General features: G+C 45.3%; 1 protein-coding gene across 1 annotated transcript in view; it reads right to left on the bottom strand.

Moving 5' to 3' along the window:
* Window positions 1-15,663, bottom strand: part of sema4c (sema domain, immunoglobulin domain (Ig), transmembrane domain (TM) and short cytoplasmic domain, (semaphorin) 4C) — a 134,758-nt gene extending 119,095 nt beyond the window's left edge. The window contains exon 1 of the mRNA XM_073059267.1: window positions 15,085-15,663. The gene's annotated coding sequence lies outside the window, so the exon portion shown is untranslated. The remainder of the gene's footprint in view (window positions 1-15,084) is intronic.
* Between the last annotated feature and the right edge of the window lie 4,491 nt (window positions 15,664-20,154).

The raw sequence follows: 20,154 nt of genomic DNA, 5'->3' as shown, positions 1-20,154 counted from the left end.
TGAGGGGGGAGTGGAGTACCATGTCCCCAAAGACAAAACCCACACACCAATGATTACTAAACTTCAGCACACTGGTGGAACTGAAAGTCAGTGCCTCATCATGGACCACATGTTGTCAGGGTAGAATCCAATTATGCCCCACAACTAATGTAAGCCTAAGCAGACCTTGACTGAAAAGGGACAGGCCAGGCACTAAGGAAATGCAAGACTTTTCTTTGCAATTTCAGCATGTGGGCAGCTCAATTCTCGGTTGCACCAACACCATGCTAGGCCAGGCTGAAGTTAACAGAAGTCCAGCTGAGTCGTTAACAAGGTTCAAAGTAACTTTGGTAATGTGTTTCAGGTACGGGAATCCATACTGGGTCTAACCCCAGTCTTGGTTGTCGAACCAACTCGTTGTGGTTGACGCTCAAGTACCTGTGAAAGCTACTGAGAACAAGGCCGATAAATGATGGGTATTAACTGTGGGCCTGTAAGTGAAGTTAACACCCGGTGACTAGAAAGACCAAGTTTCAAGCCTTGAAACACTGGACAAACTCGGTGGCCAAGCGGTCAGAGCAACACTACTACAGCACGAGGCATTCCAGAGTTCAGAGTTCAATTCCGGCACTGTTCTCTAGGAGTCTCTCAGCATACTCCCCCTGGAGTGAACAGGTTTTCTCCAGGGCGACCCCCGGTCATTGTAAATTGTTCCCCGATTAGGTTAGGGTTAATCGGGGGGGGGGGGGGGGGGGTTACTGGGGCAGCATGGCTCGAAAGAGTGGAAGGGCCTACTCGGCGCTGTGTTGCTAAATAAATAAAGACGACAGATGATCGTTGTTCCTCTGGCACCGGAGCCAGTGCTGTCATGCAAGACAGAACAAACAACAGATGTTCAAAAGGAGTGCAGGAATTATCTGCAGGAGATCTGCAGCGATGTCAGTATCAACCAGCAAATCGGTTTTCCAACATCAGAAAGCTCCAGGCAGGAGCGACAGGATATAGCCACTGATGCAGAAGGAGCGAGTGTTTTGGAAAACGTTCCCCACCGCTCCTGCGTAGGTAGGGCTATGCCTCTCGCTGCATTAGTGTGACTGGGTCATGGTACCGCACGGGCTTCTATTACCACAGTCGGAAACTGACACGTACAGTACCTACTTCGAGGGCTGTCTCTTCCACGCAATTATGAAACCAACGGGGTACTTTCAGGACCAATTTTCCCCCTGAGATACCAGTCCCGCCTCTCCCACTCTTGTACATCAGTATTATATTCACTTCCATACACATGCCCGCCAGTCATTAAACCATCCCTCAGTCCACCCTTTGCCTGGCATCATGCCCATTCTCCACTCCCCCAGCTGCCTTCCAACCCCCAACACCACCCAGTTATTATCAAGGTTCATATATGGCTCCATATACTAACCCGAGAAGCATTTTCTTTACAGCTAAACATAGCAGTACAATAGAATCAATGAAAATCTACAAACTGTGCACATAAATTATAAGTAAATAGATAATACTGAGAACGAGCTGCAGAGTCCTTGGAAGAGCCTATAAGTTGTGGAGCCCGTGCTCCACCTTCTTTGTCATCTTACTACTAACATACAGTGCAGATAGGCTCTTCAAACTGCACCACCGTCCAGCTATCTCCTCGATTTAGTCCGAGCCTAATCGCGGGACAATTTACAATGACCAACTAAGATTCAGAATCAGGTTTAATATCACTGGCATAGGTTGTGAAATTTGTTAACTCTGTGGCAGCAATATAATACAATACATGATAACACAGAGAAAAGGGAAACTGGGATTTAAAGTGTGTGTATGTGTATATATATAAAAATAGTTAAATAAGTAGTGCAAAAAAATAGGATTTTTTTTAAAGTAGTGAGGCGGTGTTCATGGGTTCAATGCCCTTTGGAAATCGATGGCGGGGGAGTGGGGAGTGATTATCCTACCAACCGGTACGTCTTTCGGACTGTGGGAGAAACCAGAGCGTCCGGAGGAAACCCACACAGTCACGTGGAAGAATGTACAAACTCCTTAAAGGCAGGAGTTGAACCCAGTCTGCCTTTACTGTAAGGCATAATACTAACCACTACGCCACCATGCGCTTTTGGCTGGCAATCTCCCCTCCTAATTCAGATGAAGGGCCTCGGCCCTCAACTTCCCATTGATGCTGCCTCACCCACTGTGCTCCTCCGGCGTTTTGTGTTTTGCTCCCGATTCTGGTCATCTGCAAGTCTCTTATGTCCCTCAAAAAGTCAGACCTTCACCCTCCCTACGCTAGTTTAACCCCTTCTCTCGGTGACAATCATTCTGCCCATCATCTATCCTTTCACTGCTCCCTCTCCCACCATACTGTGGGGCACTTAGGAAAGGCAAATAAACCAATAATTCACTTACAACCACTTGCAAAAAAAGAGACAATTTTGGTTGAATCAATAAATCCTAGTGACTCATTCTCAAGAGCCTGCGTAATAATGACACAAATGTGTTGTTTAAAAAAAACGGGGCTAGAGATTCGCTGGGAATTGACTTAAACAAACATTAGCATCATACTGAAAATGTTTCATCAAACCACAGCGGGTCACATCTGGTAAACAAGAGGAAAAATTCAACGAACAAAAGATGGCATTTGCTGGTGATCATCATGTCCTAAAGCACCACTGCTTGGAATTCCACAAAACAAGAGAAAAACTGCAGATGCTAGAAATCAAAGTAATACACACAAAACGCTGGAGGAACTCAGCAGGCCAGGCAGCGTCAATGGAGATAAGTAAACTGTCGTTGTTTCGGGCCGAGACCCTTCATCAGACATATCCCTCCATCAACGCTGCCTGACCCACGTTGTTCCTTCAGCATTTTGTGTGTCGTCATTCAGTGCTTTGAACGGCAGTAATCCAGAAGCGTGGTCGCTCACGCAGTACAGGAAAAGCAGCACCAATTTACAAGAATTTCACCAGCAAACCCTAGAAGTCATGATCATCTCCATTGCAGATGAGAATCATATCATGAAATGAATTGTTTTGCAACAGCAGTACAGTGCAATACATGAAAAATTGCAATGTGTATATGTACATATATTTTTTAAAAATCGAGAAATGACTCAATACAACTCATGTCTCATGAAGGAACCACGATACCCTTCGCTTTCTGTAGAAGGGAGGGACATTTCCTCTGGAAATTTTCTGGGAGAAAATATCTTCCTTTCTTTCTAACTCTAAGGACACTGACTGCAAAAAAAAAGTATTTAATCCTTCAGGGCTGTGTTTTAATCTAACGCTTTGAAGAGGACATGAAAGATCCAAAGGAGTCACTTCAAGAAAGAGCTGTGCTAGGGCATCCCCCTGGTTTCCTGAACAACAGTCATCAAAAAAACGAGAATCACTAAATGGCACTGGCTCTGAATCCGTGGCCGTGCGTGTGATCTGAGGCAAAGATCTGCTGGAGGAATTGTGGGTCAAGTAGCATCTGTGGAAGGGGAACTGGCACTTATCCTGTTTGTAGGTCTTGCGGTGTGCAGGCTAGCTGTTATATTTCTCAAATAACAATAGACCACAAGATGATAAGACATTGAAGGCCATTTGGCCCATTGAGTCTGCACCACCATTCCATCATGGCTTACTATCCCTTTCCTACCATCTCCCCAACTAATCAAGGACCAATCAACCCTCCACTTTCAATATACCAATGACTTGCCCTCCTTAAGTTCTAAGGAACCTCACCACCTGCAACGCGTCTTGAAAATATGCTGAAAATGACCCAAGGGGCACAAATGAAATTCAAGATTTTGTTCAAAATCCTGGGAGGGAATCAGCAAGAATCTACAGAGGGGAATAAACATTTGATGCTTCAGGTCAAGACGCTTCATTGGGACTGGAAAGGAAGGGGGCAGAAGCCAGAATAAAGAGATGAAATGAGAAGCAGGGAGGTGATAGGTGAAAGAGATGAAGAGTCAAAGGAGGATTCTAATAGGACAGTGGGCTATGGACGAAAGGGAAGGAGGAAGGCAACCAGAGGGAGGTGACAGGCAGATGAGAAGAGGCGAGACTGTAACCAGAATGGGGAATGGGGAGGGAGGAAGAGAAATTACCGGAAGTTATAGGAACCATCATGTTGCAGGCTACCCCAACACAGAGCACGAGGGTTGCTCCCTCATCGTGGCAGTAGAGGAGACCATGGACCAATTATGTCAGAATGGGAAGTCAAATCAAAATGGATAGCCACCAGGAGATCCTGCCGTTTGCGTCAGACAGAGCGAAGGCACTCAACACAGCTGTCCCCTAATCAGCATCTGGTCTCATCAGTGTAGAGGGGGCCGCATCGGGAGCACTAGATATAGTAAACAACCACAACAGACAAGGTGAGGGGTCATCAGGACTTCGTCTTTCTTTTGCAATTATGGTCAGGACAAGTCACGCTGAATCGGTGCACACCTCAAAACTGAAAAGGCAAGATAAACACTGACCAAATAGTGCAACAAGCTTCAGTGGGCCTGGTGTCGGGGGGGGAGGGGGGGTGAACCAGTGTACATTAAGACAATTTACCCCCGCTCTCTCTACTGGGCTGCATAGATTGCGAGGGGGGAAAAAGGGGGTTGAAGCCGGATGAGGACGCTGAACGTCCAAGCTCAGCCGTGAGCAATGATCACTGGGGTCAGCAGGAGGAAGTTCGTCGCAGATGATGGGGCAATATTCCAGCTAATTCCGATACATGAATTAAGGGGGGCATAGGTTACAGAGAGAAAGAACAGCTTAAATCAAAAAAAAATGACAGGGGAGTGACGTCCCTGTGTCTATCACAGAAGTGCCCCATTAACCAAGAGAAAGCAAAAGTTTATAATTTTGCAAGTGGCAAAACTACCATTCAAGGATTCAAAGCGCACTTAGTATGAAAGCATGTATGCAATTTGCAACCGTCTTCACCACAGGCAGCACGAAACAAATAAAGTGATGGAACCCACCCAGAGGAAAATAAACATCAAGCACCTCAATGCACAAAAAAGTGCAAACGGCAACAACAAAAAACACAATATAAAACACAAAAATCGAAAGAATCCAGGCATATTCTGATGTAATCTCCGCCAATGCAGTGATCAGACTAGCTTTGTCACATGTATATCGAAACACACAGTGGAATGCACGTGCGTCAACAAGCAGCACAGTCCAAGGATTTGCTGGAGGCAGCCTGCAAGAGTTGCCATGCTTCCAGTGCCAACATTGCACGCCCACAAATTACCCCAACTCATATGTCATTAAATGCGGGAGGAAATCAGAATACCTGGAGAAAATCCACTCAATCGTGGGGAGAACATATAAAAAACCTTAAAGACAATGACACGAATTGAACCCCAATCACTGGTGCTGTAGAAGATTACACTAACCATTACGCTAGCTTTAGTCTCTCATTGACTTTATTGCATTTCTTTGTTCTACTGTGAATGCTCACAAGAAAATGAATCTCAAGGTAGTACATGGTATCACATACGTACTTCGATAAGTTTACTTTGAACCGTGCTGCCCTATAGGACAGTACAATAATTTCAGTCTCTGAGGCCAGTGTGCGACCATCCTTCTGGAAGGTGATCCCACGGAAAGCTACTGGTCCAGATGGGGAACCTGGCCGGGTACTGGAAGACCTGTGCTGATCAACTGGCCGGAGCGTTCACTGAGATCTTGGAGCGTTCACTGAGATCTTTAACCTCTCACTTCAGTAGTCTGAGGTACCCCGCTGCTTCACGCAGGCTTCAATTATACTCGTGCCTAAGAACGCGGTAACCTGCCTCAATAGCCATCATTCAGTTGCACTTACATCCACAGTGATGAAGTGTTTTGAGAGATTGGCGATGAAACATATTAATTCCTGTCTGAGAAGCAACTTGAATCCACTCCAATTTGCCTACCAGTACAAGCGGTCCACAGCAGGGGCCATCTCATTAGCTCTTCACTCAACCCTGGAAAATGTGCGCAATCAGGACGGTCTTTATCGATTACAGCTCAGCATTCAATACTATCATCCCTTCAACACTGATCAGTAAGCTTCAAGACCTTGGCTTCAAAACCTCCTTGTGCAATTGGATCCTCGATTTCCTCACTTGCAGACCCCAGTCAGTTCGGATTGGCGAAAACATCTCCCCACAATCTCCATCAGCGTAGGTGCACGAGGCTGTGTGCTTAGCCCCCTGCTCTAACTCGCTTTACACTTATGACTGTAAGGCTAAACACAGCTCCAATGCCATACTCAAGTTTGGTGATGACTCCACTTTCATAGGCTGACTCAAAGGTGGTGATGAATCAGCATACAGGAGGGAGATTGAAAACCTGCCCACAATAACATTCTCTTACTCAATGTCAGCAAGACCAAGAGCTGATTTTGACTCGAGGAGGAGGAAATTAGAGGTCCATGATCCATTCCTCATTGAGGGATCTGAGGTGGAGAGGGTCAGCAACATTAAATTCTTCAATGTTATCATTTCAGAGGACCCGCCCTGGGCCCAGCACAAAGTGCAATTACAAAGAAAGCACAACAGTCCCCCTTACTTCCTTAGGAGAGTGTGAAGATTCAGCATGATGTACTGTAAAACTCTGAGAAACTTCTATAGATGTGGAGAGAATACTGACTGACTGCATCACAGTCTGATAAGGAAACACCAGTGCCTTTGACTGGAAGATCCTACATAAAGTAGTGGATACAGCCAAGGGTAAAGCCCTCCCTACCATTGAGCACATCTACACGGAGTGCTGTCACAGGAAAGCAGCATCCATCATCAGGGATCCCCGCCCGCCACCTCTGCTCACTCCTGCCATCAGAATGTAGGTACAGGAGCCTCAGGACTCAAACCACCTGGTCCAGGAACAGTTATTACCCCTCAACCATCAGGCTCTTGAACCAAAGGGGATAACTTGCCCCATCACTGAAATGCTCCTACAACTGATGGACTCACTTTCAAAGACTCTTCATCTCATGGTCTCAATATTTATTGCTTATTTATTATGATCAGTATCACTTTCTTTTAGTATTTGTAGTTTGTTGTCTTTTGCACACTAGTTCAACGGCGCTGGGGTGGAGTTTCATTGATTCTACATGGTTATAGGATTTATTGAGCATGCCCGCAGGAAAATTAATCTCATGGTTGCAACCGGGACACATATGTACTTTGATGATAAATTTACTTTGAACTTTGAGTTAAGTAGAGATGTTCCCCACAGCTCTAAGCTACCCAACCTTCGCTGCTTGCTATGTGGAATTTGCACGTTCTTCCTCTGACCACGAAGGTCTCGCCTGAGAAAGCCACTGGGATCGGTAGTTTAATTAGCCACAGTAAATTACACCCAGTGTGTAGGTGGGTTACAAAATCCGGGGTGTAGTGGAGGTGATGCGATCATCAGAATAAGGATCAGTGTAAATCCGAGGGGCCAAATGGCCTGTTTCCTGCTGAATGTCTCAGTAATGTTTCCACAAACCTTCCGAGCTTTCTGACCATCTGAACCCAAGAATTCTGAAGATGCTAGAATGAAGGATCTCAGCCCAACATGTCAAACTCTGGATGCTCCCTGACCTGCTGTGTTCCGCCAGCATTCTGCATGTTTCTCTGCACATCTAACTCTCCCCTGCTGCCTGCTGCCAAAATTTAATCACTCTCCCGTTCAGCCATGTCTTCTCACCAAGAGGTTCCTCCCCATCTCTCGGCCTCTTGATTCCTGACAGAATCTGAACATGACCCACAAGACATCAAGGCAGAAAAAACATTAGACAAAGGTCTCTGTGTTCAGAAGCATATATGATCACAGTATAAGACCGCAGCCTCAGTTAAAGCAACAGAGGACTGGGCGCACCTATAACTGGACCTCATGGGCCTCTAAATAAGGCCCCCATGTTGAGGCATGCGAGACTTCCCGCCCCCAACTGAATTTTACAGGTCAACAATTGAGAGCATCCTGAGAAGCTACATCTAAATCCTATATGGGAGAAGCTGAGCATCGGAACAGAAGTCCCTGCAAAGGACTGTGAGGACAGCTGAGAGCAGCCCTGCGTACGCAAGGCCATTAATATTATTAAGGATCCCACCCGTCCGTCCAGCATCCTCTTTGACTTTCTACCATCAGGCAGGAGACTCCGATGCATAAAGAGAAGAACGGTCAGGATGGGAAACAGCTTCTTCCCTCAGGACCTTAGGCTTCTGAACTCCCTGCTGCACGCATTCAGGATAATTTGTACTCTACCCTACAATATTTAATTTATGCACTTCACTTATCTATGCATAATTCATTTGTAGATTGACTTCTTACCTTCCTAAGATATTGTTTGTTATGTGTACCACTGTGCTTCACACCCTGGTCCGGAGAAACGTCGTCTCCCTTGGTGGTAAACATGTATATGGTTAAATGACAATAAACTTGACTGGACAATCCTAAGAGTGTCAGGAGAAAAATAAATTCTCATGGCAGCTTCCAGTGCCGAGCTGTGCCAATCCAAGGTAAAGCGGTGGTCTTAGTGATCAGGCTATGATCCACAACCTTGCCTTCAAGACCAAAGGAACTGATTGTGGACTTCAGGAAGGAAAAGTCAGCGGAACACACACCAGTCCTCATTGAGGGTCAGCAGCGGAAAGTCCGAGTAGCTACAAGCTCCTGGATGCCAACATCACTCGAGGGTTTATCCTGGGTGCTGCATGTTGATGCAATCATGAAGAAGACATGCCAGCGGCTATACTTCATCCGGAGTTTGAGGAGATCTGCTAGGTCACCAAAGACTCCACCGCGCAGAGCATCCTGACTGGCTGCATCACTGACCGCGGTGTACAGAGAGGACAAGGCACAGGATTGGAAAAAGCAGCGGACCCACCCAACCTCAGCCTGGGCACCAGCCTCCCCACCAGAGGACATCATCAAAGAGCAACGCCTCAAGGCGGCAGCATCCATTATTGAAGAGACGCACAATCCAGGGCATGCCGTCGTCTCATTACTGCCACGTACAAGAAGAAAACACTCAACGTTTTAGGAAGAGCTTCTCTCCCTTCACCATCAGATTTCTCAAGGGTCCATGAACACTACCACACTACTCTGCAAACACGAGGAAATCTGCAGATGCTGGAAATTAAAAAACAAAACAAACAAAATGCTGGTGGAACACCGCAGGCCAGGCAGCATCTATAGGGCGAAGCACTGTCGACATTTCGGGCTGAGACCCTTCATCAGGACACTACTCTGCTCTCTTTTTGAACCACTTACTGTAATTTAATAGTATTTTTTATGTATTACACTGTACTGCTGCCCCAAAACAACAAATTTCACGACATATGTCAGTGACAATGAAACCTGATTCTGATTCAGTGTAAACCATACACCAAACCAATGTTCACACAGGAACTCTCCTCAGCCAATTAACACGTCGTCTCGTTGCCAAGCCAGAACGTTAGGGTGAGCTCCCCCCAACAACTTCTCAATTGCTCAGATGGAGGACGTGATCCAAACCTGGCAGCACAGAGGAACTGCTGCCTCGAAGCTCGCGCGATTCTGGTTCAATCCTGACTTCAGGTGTCCTCTCTCTCTGTGCCTTTACTCCAGGTGCTCCAGTTTCCCCGCCACGTCCAAAAAGTGGCCACTGTAAATTGGCACCCACGTGGAGGCGAATGACAGAATCATAGACTTAAGAGCACAACAAGAAAGAAACAGACCATTCAGCCCATCTAGCCCAGGCCAAACTGCCAAAGTTCAAATTAAAATTTATCAGAGTACATACACGTCACCACATACAACCCCAAGATGCTTTTTTCTGCAGGGATATGCAACAAATCCATAGAATAGGAACTATTCTGATCAACCTGGACCTGAACCATAATTCTCCTTACTGTCCCATCCATGTACCTGTCCAAACTTCTCTGGAGAGCTGATGGGAATGAGGTGAGGGGGAGAAATAAAAATAGCACTGGTGTTTATGCAGGTTGCTAATCAGTTTGATAGAGTAGTTAGGAAGGTCTATGGTGCATTGCCCTCCATCAGTCAGGGGGTTTGAGCTTGAGAGCCACAAGGTGAAGCTGCAGCTCTGTGAAACTCTGGTCAAGTCACACTTATGTTCAGTTCTGGCTATTTTAATTATTAATAATACAATTATTTATTTATTGGGATACAGTGCGGAATATGGGCTTCTGGCCCTTTGAGCCACACTGCCCCAACTTAACTCCAGCCTAATGACAAGACAATTTACATAACCAATTAACCTACCAACCATAAGTCTTTGGACTGTTTGAGGAAACCCACACAGTCACAGAGAAGACATATGAACTCCTCACAGACAACGGCGGGAATTGACCCCAAGTCACTGGTACTGTAAAGCGTCACTACCACGCCTCATTATGAATAGCATGTGGAAGCTTTCGAGAAAGGGCAGAGGAAATTTACCAGGATGTTGCCTAGATTAGAGAACATGCCGTCAGAGAAAAGCTTGAGTGGGCTAGGGTTTTTCCCTTTGCTTTGGAGCAAAGGAGGATGACAAGCAATTTGATAGAGGTGTACAAGATTATGAGAGGAAGAGATAGGTGGATAGCCAACGTATTTTCCCCAGGGCGGCCATGGCCAATACCCGAGGACATCCTTTTAAGACGAGTGGAAAAAAGTAGATGACAGAGGTAAGCTTTTTTTTATAAACACACACACAAAGAGGGGTGGGTGTCTGAAACGCACTGCCATAGGGAAAGGGAGTCGAATACTTGAGGCTGATACATTAAGAGATATTTAATAGATTCTTAGATAAGGATATGAGTGGAAGAAAAACGGAGGGCTATGGTCTGAGTAGGAGGAAGAGGTTAAATTGATCACTAGTACGTATGTAAAAACGAGCTAAATATGTTCATAAGGGTCTGCTCAACATTGTGGGCCTAAGTACTCACACTGTGCTATACTGTTCTGTGTTCTAAATGGGTACATGATGGTTGCCAAAGACTTGGTGAGCCGAAGAGCCTGCTTCCATCATGCATGACTTGATGATGCCCATGAGCTGGTGTTGGGCATGGAAAGCACACCAATGTTGTGCTCAGAAAAGTTGTAGCTACTATGCTATGCCCACTGGCACCCAGTGCCAACCCAACTGTGGGTTAATGCCCACCAGCCCATTCGGGGGCTACTCACTCATGGCCCAGCCAGCTCCAGATCAGGAAGGAGGGCGAGGGCATTGTTATCACCAAAGAACATGGACCACCAGTGGAATTTCACCAGACTGAAGATCACATGAATATACAGTGAAATGCATTACTTGCACTGGCAACCAACACAGACAACGATGTGCTGGAGGCAGCCCGCAAGTGTTGCCACACATTCCAGCGCCAACATGACTACAATGCCCAGCAGAACAACACCAAAACACAACAAAACTGAACTCAACAAGCAACAAAAGAACCACAGCAAAACAAACCCCATCCCTCCCTCCCTCCCTGTCACACACAAGCACATCCCTCCAACCTCAGGATAGGTAGTCTTCTTCGGCCTCCAGCAGAGTCGGACTTGCAAACATCGGGCTTCACCTTCCCCAATGGACTCAGAGATCCACAGACTCAGGACTCCACCCAATGGGCCTTCACTTCCAATTCCACCCTCAAGCCTTAGCATCGACCCTCCCCCCCCCCCCCAAAGGCCTCAGCTATTGACATTGACCCCAGGGACCGGCCAATCACCAAACACTAGGCCTCCATAATCCATCAGACCAGAAGGAACTGCTGCGTTGGAGGGGGGAAATACCTTAAATTGGGGAAAAAAATTTAAGGAAGTTGAGCAACTTCAAAAACCCTGACTTCAGGAATGTGAACACTCTGAAGACAACCAAATCAGGAACCAGAATAACTGGGGTAAAAAGGTCTTCCACAATCCAAAGTATTAAATTCAATAGAGCTTTGAATGGAAATGGTTCCAAATTACAATATCCATCGATCTGTAACCCAACTCCACAATTCATATTGTGCCAAATCTAATCTTACAGTGCAAGCAGGAAAAGGTCACCATGACCAGATCTGATTTATTGTTGGTTGAGGCAGCTTAACCTAAAGACAACAGAGGCAAATCCAACCCCATTTTGTCTTTCGCTTGCAACCGGTCAATAGGGCAGCCGAGGGAGATTTAATCCAGAGGTACTACTGCTATATCTGACCTGGCAATGTAAAAAGAGGCTTCATTCTGATCTTAACTATTGTTGGCAAAATTTCAGATGGTGACGAAAGGGTGTACCGGAGTGATATATATCAGCTAGTTTAGTGGTGTCACAGCAACAACCTTGCACTCAATGTCAGGAAGACAAAAAAAAACTGTGGATTAAAGAAAAAGAAAGAGTAAAATGAGGGAACACACACCAGTTCTCACTGAGGGATCAGAAGAGGAAAGAGTGAGCAGCCTCATGCTCGTGGGTGTCAGTATCTCTGAGGATCTATCCTGGACTAAACATATCGATGTAGTTACAAAGAAGGCACGACCACAGCCAAATTTCATTAGCAGTTTGCGGAGATTTGGTGCGTCAGAAAGATAATCGCAAATTTCTACAGATGTGCGTTCTAACTGGCTGCATCACTGTCTAGTACGGGGAGAGCTACTGCACAGGATCGAAATAAACTACAGTTGTAAACTCAGTCAGCTCCATCGTGGGCACTAGCCTCCGTAGCGTCCAGGTCATCTTCAAGGAGCGATGCCTCAAAAAGGTGCCGTCCATCATTAAGGATCCCGATCACCCAGGTCACACCTTGTTCTCTTGCTACCATCAGGTAGGAGGTACAGGAGCCTGAAGGCACGCACTCAACGATACAGAAACAGCTTCTTCCCCTCTGCCATCTGATTTCTGAATGGACACTGAACCCATGAACACTACCCTCACTACTTTTTACTTTACTTCAATTCACAATTTTTCTCTATTATTATGTATTGCATTGTACTGCTGCCACAAAGACAACAAATTTCACGATATCTGCCGGTGATATTAAACCTGGTTAATTACATACTGCTTTGAACACAATAAATGCTTAGTGTTGGCAATGGGTGATACAAACAGTTAAAAAGGGTCCCAATGACCCAACACTTTGACTAGAGCTCACTTGCCCCCTTTGATGCCCCATACATGAGCACAAGATGGTGTTGCTGTTAACTGGCATGGGGGCAAATAGTGACTGGGAGTCAAAAAGCTCTGGATTCAGTCCCACTGGAGAAACATGAGCAGTGCTCCAAGAAATTGTCAAATAAATCTATTTTTAATTAAATATAAATGTTGATTCAGGCATAAATATTGAGCACAGCTGGCAGGAAGAATAGCCCAATTCTTCTTAAGTAAAAATGTCCCCTAGACACATCCATAATAAAGATGAGTCCAGACCATTGATAAGGAAATATGGATTTTTGCTTTCAGTTGCTTAGTTTTAGTATTAGAGACAATAACATAGCAGAGTAACAGACCCTTCCAGCCAATGAGCCCAATTACACCCAATTATCCTACTAACCCGTACGTCTTTGAAATGTGGGAAGACTGAGCACCCCGAGGGAACCTGCTCGGTCACAGGGAGAACCTACAAACTCCTTACAGACAGCAGCGGGATCCAAACCCTGGTCGCTGGCACTGTAGAGCGTTACGCTAATCCCTACGCTACCGCGCCACACACAACTTGGCATGAGGCCATTCGGCCCATCACTGCAGGCTCACAGAACAATCTCATCCCCTCCGCTAATGTCCCCTGCACCTCATGCACTCCACATCCCCAAGCAAGAGATCCCAAGCAGTGCTGGGGGAACTTCGGCACTGTTGGGCAAGAGGACCTTCCAAGTGGATGCAAATCCCACCCCCCCCCCCAATATTTACCCAAATCAACATTTCTTAAAGACATAGATCTGGTAGCTACAATGCAGATACTTGTAGGAGCTTGCCGAATGCAATTTGGTTGTCACATTTCCAACAAGTAAGCAACTTGAAGAAATAACTCAGTGGCTTTAAAGTAATTCTAGAAACCCCAAAATGCTAAAACGCATACACTAAACAGTTATTTCTTTTCCAAAAAAAAAGTAGATACAGACTTGATAGGCCAAGTGGCCTCTTTCTGTGACACAGTTTGAAACAAAATAGGCTGAAGTTACACATCCAGCGCCTTCTCCACCAACAACAGCCTTCAAAGCCCTCACATTTTAGAAAGCCGATTTTTATTTGAGGCAGAGGGATTCCACACAACAACAAAAAAAAATGCAACGTGAGAATAAGAAGCTGCTGCTGTGTGTGTCTGCGTCTCCTAGTCTGGGGATTCACAAATATTATGCAGATCAGACAAAAGGTGTTACACACACAACATTCAGGTGCAGGAACAGATTCAGCCGCTGACAATTCCCCACCTCTTATTCCACACTGGAATTCGTTCCGATTGTGGAAATAAAATTATTAAATCTTTTCATTTGCAAACGGGGCACGGTTGCAAACACTCCATTAACTGCATGGCGCCTCTCTCCAGATCCAAATGATCCCTCGATTAAATCTTTTCGATCCACCCCACCCCTCCTAAACATCTGCACGCTCTTTGTATTTTTGCATTGAGGAAGCCTGCACGCAACGGGGTTTTTTTTTTAAACCATTTCTCTTTAGAAGCGGAGGGAAACAAACCCCACAAGATAAGGAATTACAACAACCCGTTGAGCCCCGCGACTGTGTAACAACACAAGCACGGAAAATGCAATTTAAAACCAAAGAAACGCTTCGGCTCACCAACAAACTGTTTTTTTTAAACTGCAAACAGTATTTAAGCTCGAGAGAGAAATTAGGGGGAAAAGCCATGTACTTTAATTTTTTTTTCTCTAAGATAAGGCAATTTTGGTCATATAATTATTGAATTAACTGGTCTCGCCCATTCCTCGCTTGTTTTCATTGTCTTGAAGCAAATGAAGGCATCGCTGGAATTCACTTTAATTCAATTAAATCAATTCACGATTGATAGAAGCGTAAAATTGCGGTAGTGTGAAAATAGACGGAATATATTCCTGCCTCAACGTAAAAGCAAAACAAACAAAAAAAACGCTTTCTTTTCACAAAGCTTAACAGAATAATCGGGGATGTGGGCACAGCGCTGTACACAATTGGACACTTAAATTCTATACTTACCCCGGTCTGGAGCCTGTTCCTTTCCAAAGTCGAGCCACGATTTCTGCCTTTATTGTGAAACTTCCATACGCAGATGTTGAGGGAAGTCCGGCTGGAAAATAGCGAGAGGGAGGAGAGGAAGGAAATTGTATAAAAGAGCCTGTCAGATTCGCGTTGAAAATGACCAGATGGTTAAAACTCTATCGTGAAAGCTTGCGAGGAGTCGCCAGTCTTTTTTCCTCCCCCTCTCTCTCTCTCTCTCTCTCGCTCTCTCTGTAGAACCTTTTCCCGTGGACAAATGTTCAGCACGGGCAAAACCCTGTTCAGGGATCGTCAACAGTTGAAGCCTCTCTCTCCCTTCGCCCTTTTTCTTCCACGCGCGGTTCCAACACTCGTTCTCCTTATTGTAACTTGTGTGTGATACCCCACGCAGCCTCTAACCCGGAGATTGCCCGCCCAGTCAACGACACCGTGCAATCCGAAGGAAGCAACACACGCACACACACAGGCATCGCTGAGCGCAGGCAAAGATCGCGCCCTAACAGAATAAACCCTAATTTACTCAGAGAATGTTGGAATGCTGGATGAACGGGGAAATTTCACCTAGACTGGTCCTAAAAAAAAGACAAATCCTGACCAGCCAGAGATATTCCCCCTCCCCAAGGGTCTCCCACCCGAAAGGTTAACTGTTTCTCTTTCCACAGTCAACCACCATTTCTGCCTTTCTTACAAATATCCATCCCCTGTCTACGGTTACCATCGAGAAAGTTAGGGAAGATATCATTAGAATGCGATCAAGCGGCGCCTAGAACTCCCTCACCCTAACTCAGCTTTTATTTTCAGCCGACTGTGCAAAGAGCTCTCTTGTTCTTGGGATCTGTGGTTTAAACGACTTCCCTTAAAATCAAGGCAGCAGATGACGGAGCATGGTAAACACGAGAGATTCTGCAGATGCTGCGAATCCAGAGTAACAAACACAATGCTGGAGAAACTCAGCAAGTCGAGCAGCGTCTATGGAGGAGAATAAGCGGCTGCCGTTTCAGTCCGAGACCCTTCATCAGGACGGGGAAATAAGTCAAAAAAGAGGGTGGGGGAGAGGAAGGTGGCAGGTGATCGGTGAGACCAGGTGTGGGGAAAGGTGGAGGAGGGGGGGAATGGAGTGAGAAGTTGGGGTGATACGTGGAAAAGGTATCTGATAGGAGAGGAGAGTGGACCAGAGGAAAGTGATAGGAAGGTGGGGAGAGAGAAGGGGGTAAAGAAGGGAGCCAGAGTAGGGAATGGAAAAGGGGGGAGGGGGAGATATTACCAGGTTAGAGAAATCGGTGCTCATGCCATCAGGTTAGAGGCTACCCAGGCAGAATATGAACTGTTGCTCCTCCAACCTGAGAGGGAGCTCATCGTGGCAGTAGAGGACCAAATAGGAACAGGCAGTGGAAATAAAATGGTCGGCCATCTTGAATTCTGCCTGCTGCGGACAAAGTGAAGGTGCTCAACAAATTGCCCCCCTCCCCAATCCTCGCCAATATTCTTCAACAGTCACAGTCAGAGTTTATTATCAGGTGCACAAGTACAGTGAGGTGCAGGCACAATGAAAACCTTCTGTACCTAATAAAGTGACCACTGCACGTATATTAGCTGTCTTCTGTTACTGTAACCTACCCACTATAAGGTTCAACCAGTTATGCGTTCAGAGATGCTCTTCTGCACACCACTTATAACACGTGGTTATTTGAGTTACTGTCACCTTCCTGTCAGCTTGAACCAGTCTGGCCATTCTCCTCTGACCTCTCTCATTAACAAGACATTCTCACCCACAGAACTGCCTCGCACTGGATTTTTTTTTTTGTTTCTCGCACCGTGCTCTGTAAATTCTGCAGGGTTCCCAACCTAGGGTCCTCAGGCCCCTTGGTTAAATGGTAGGGGTCCATGGCATAAAAAAAAGTTAAGGAAACCTTACTCCAGAGACTGTTGTGCATAAAAATCACAGGAGATCAGCCATTTCTGAGATACTCAAACCCCCCCCCCCTTTTGCTAACAATCATCCCACAATCAAAGTCATTTAGATCACATTTCTTCCTCATTTTTAATGTTTGGTCTGAACAACAACTCAAACTCTTGACCATGCCTGCATGCTTTTATGCATTGAGTGCTGCCACATGATTGGCTGATTAGATATTTGCATCAACGAGCAGGTGTACCTAATAAAATAGCCACTGGAGGGGGGGGGGGGGGTTGTAGAGCTATCTTGGAGACTGTGATATGATTGTGGTGGCTGGTGGTTAACAATTTGCCTCAAATCACTACTGCAGGCACAGTGATCTTTAGCTGCTTCGTCATTGACCTTCTTCCACCATGTCAGAAGATGACTGTCCAACTCTGGTAGAGGTTTTTGTGGAATTATGTGAATATAGCAAATAGGTTAATTCCTGGGATGTCTGGACTGTCTTACGCAGAGAGGTTAGAGAGACTGGGCTTGTACACGCTGGAATTAAGGAGATTGAGAGGGGATCTGATTGAAACATATAAGATTATTAAGGGATTGGACAAGATAGAGACAGGAAATATGTTCCAGATGCTGGGAGAGTCCAGTGCCAGAGGAATGGTTTGAGAATAAGGGGTAGGTCATTCAGGACAGAGTTAAGGAAAAACTTCTTCTCCCAGAGAGTTGTGGGGGTCTGGAATTCACTGCCTCGGAAGGTAGTGGAGGCCAATTCTCTGGATGCTTTCAAGAAGGAGCTAGATAGGTATCTTATGGTTAGGGGAATCACGGGATATGGGGGCAAGGCAGGAACCGAGTATTGCTAGTAGATGATCAGCCATGATCTCAAAATGGCGGTGCAGGCTCGAAGGGCCGAATGGTCTACTTCTGCACCTATTGTTGTCTATTATCTATTAATTCAAATGAGAATCAGTCTTCAGTTCTTAACAGGCACAGGAGATTCTGCAGATAGTGGAAATCTTGGGCAATATGCGCAAAATACAGGAGGCACTCTGCAGGCCAGGTGGCATTCGTGGAGGAGAATAAGTAGGCAATGTTCTGAGGCTGAGAAACCTGCTGAAGGGTCTCAGTTCAAAATGTTGACTATTAGTTCATTTGTGATTGAAGACACTGGAGAAAAGTACTGGTAGATATGAAGCAGCTCCTTTATTTGACAAATCAAGATACAGCAGGCATCATGTGGAGATGTTTTCAGTGAAAGCTCTGGCTGGCCCAATGTGGGCTAAACATCAAAGGACAATCCATATTTACAATATATCCACAATGCTTTCTTTGAAACGACACAAAGACTTCACAGTTCCTGATCTGCACCCACCCCATACATCTAAGTTAATTTAAATCAGCGTTGTCTGGTGATTCAAGCTATTAGGGAGCTGCACTTTAAATAAAATTTGAATTGATTTAAAAGACTGGTGGCTGAAGTCATTTGTTAAAAGTAAATTTGCTAAACCCAAATAATGCTCTAACATTACTTATTCTTCATCATAGATGCTGCATGACCTGCTGAGTTCCTCCATCACTGTGTGTGTTAGACCATAAGACAAAAGAGCAGAGTTGGGCCATTCAGTCACAGCTGATTTGTTTTCCCTCTCAACATCATTCTCTTCGCCTTCACCCCAAAACCACTGATGCCCTTACCAATCAAGAACCAATCAACCTCTGCTTTAAATGTACCAAATGACTTAGCCTCCATACCATGCCCCATGCTCTGACTAAAGAAATTCCTCACCTCCGTTCTAACGTGACATCCTTGAATTTTGTGGCAGTGACCCTGGTCATTGACTCCCCTGCTATTGGAAACATCTTCTCCACGTCCTCTCTGTTTAGGCCTTTCAATATTTGACGGGTTTCAGTGAGATCCTCCTCCTTCATTCTTCTAAACTCCGTCAAGCACAGGCCCAAAGCCATCAAATGTTCTTAATATATGTGTTCCTTCAGCTTTTAATGTAATTTGCAGGTTGAATCTGTGATAAGGAAGGCAATTGCAATGGTAGCATTCATTTTGAGATGACTAGAACATATAAGAAAGAATGTAATACTGAGGCTTTATTAAGGCTTTGGTCAGACTGCACTTGGGAGTTTTGTGAGCAGTTTTGGGCTTCCTGTATAAGAAAGGATGTGCCGGCATTGGAGAGGGCCCCGAGGAGGTTCACAGAATGATCCCGGTGATGAGAGGGTGAACATTTGAGCGTTTGATGGCTCTGGGTTTGTAATTGCTGGAGTTTAGAAGAATGAGGGAGGATCTCATTGAAAGCGACCAACTATTGAAAGGCCTAGATTTGTGGTTCCCAAACTTAGTTTGGGTACCACCCCTTCGGCTCCCAGACCACATCCCCAGCATCTCCCTCTCCCTTTCTGGTCATTACATAAAAACGATAAAGAATTTTGATTTACGATGCTCAGTGATTGAAAATAGGAACTGCAGTGACAAATAATTGCAAAATGTATTCAAATCTATTTAAAACTACAAATAAAATTATTCCTTTATTTAATTACAATAAAAACAATTTTCATCAACAATTTTAGAGGGCACATTAGTAGTCCAACTATTCACTATTTCATTGCATGTCTAACCTTTCAGTGAGATGGATGGGCTTGGTGCAGCGACATCAGCTTCTCAACATCAGGCTGAAAGTCGCTCAGAAGGAGTCTCAGATCCCCACGTTCAGTAATTTGCCGTCTATTTTGTTCCTTTGAAAGAAGTTGGGTGACTGCTCTGAAACTGCTCTACTAAATATGATGTTGGAAAGGCAATAAAAAAGATCTTGACCTTTTTTCCGCAGTGCAGGATAGCGTTCAGAGATTTCTTTCTGCAACAAAAAGTCTTGATCTGATTTTTTTTTTAACCTCAGCTTCAGCTCAAAGTCATCTTGTAGTGAGATCAGTTCTTCCTCCATCCTTCCTGTTAATTCCGCATTACAAGTTTTCAGGAATGATTACCCAATCTGGAACTTGGATCGAGAGAAAATCTCAAGACCTCTCTGAAATGTCTATATGCAGCTCACCCAGACGGGCACAGTATACTCGAAGATCGTCCTCTGGTATTCTCTCTTTCTCTTCCAACTCAGAGTGGCTCGAAAATTGGAAAAGCT

Source organism: Hemitrygon akajei, chromosome 1 (assembly GCF_048418815.1).
Source record: "Hemitrygon akajei chromosome 1, sHemAka1.3, whole genome shotgun sequence".
Classification (NCBI taxonomy): Eukaryota; Metazoa; Chordata; class Chondrichthyes; order Myliobatiformes; family Dasyatidae; genus Hemitrygon; species Hemitrygon akajei.
Note: the sequence above shows the minus strand (reverse complement) of the source record. Positions and strands in the feature narration are given on the sequence as shown.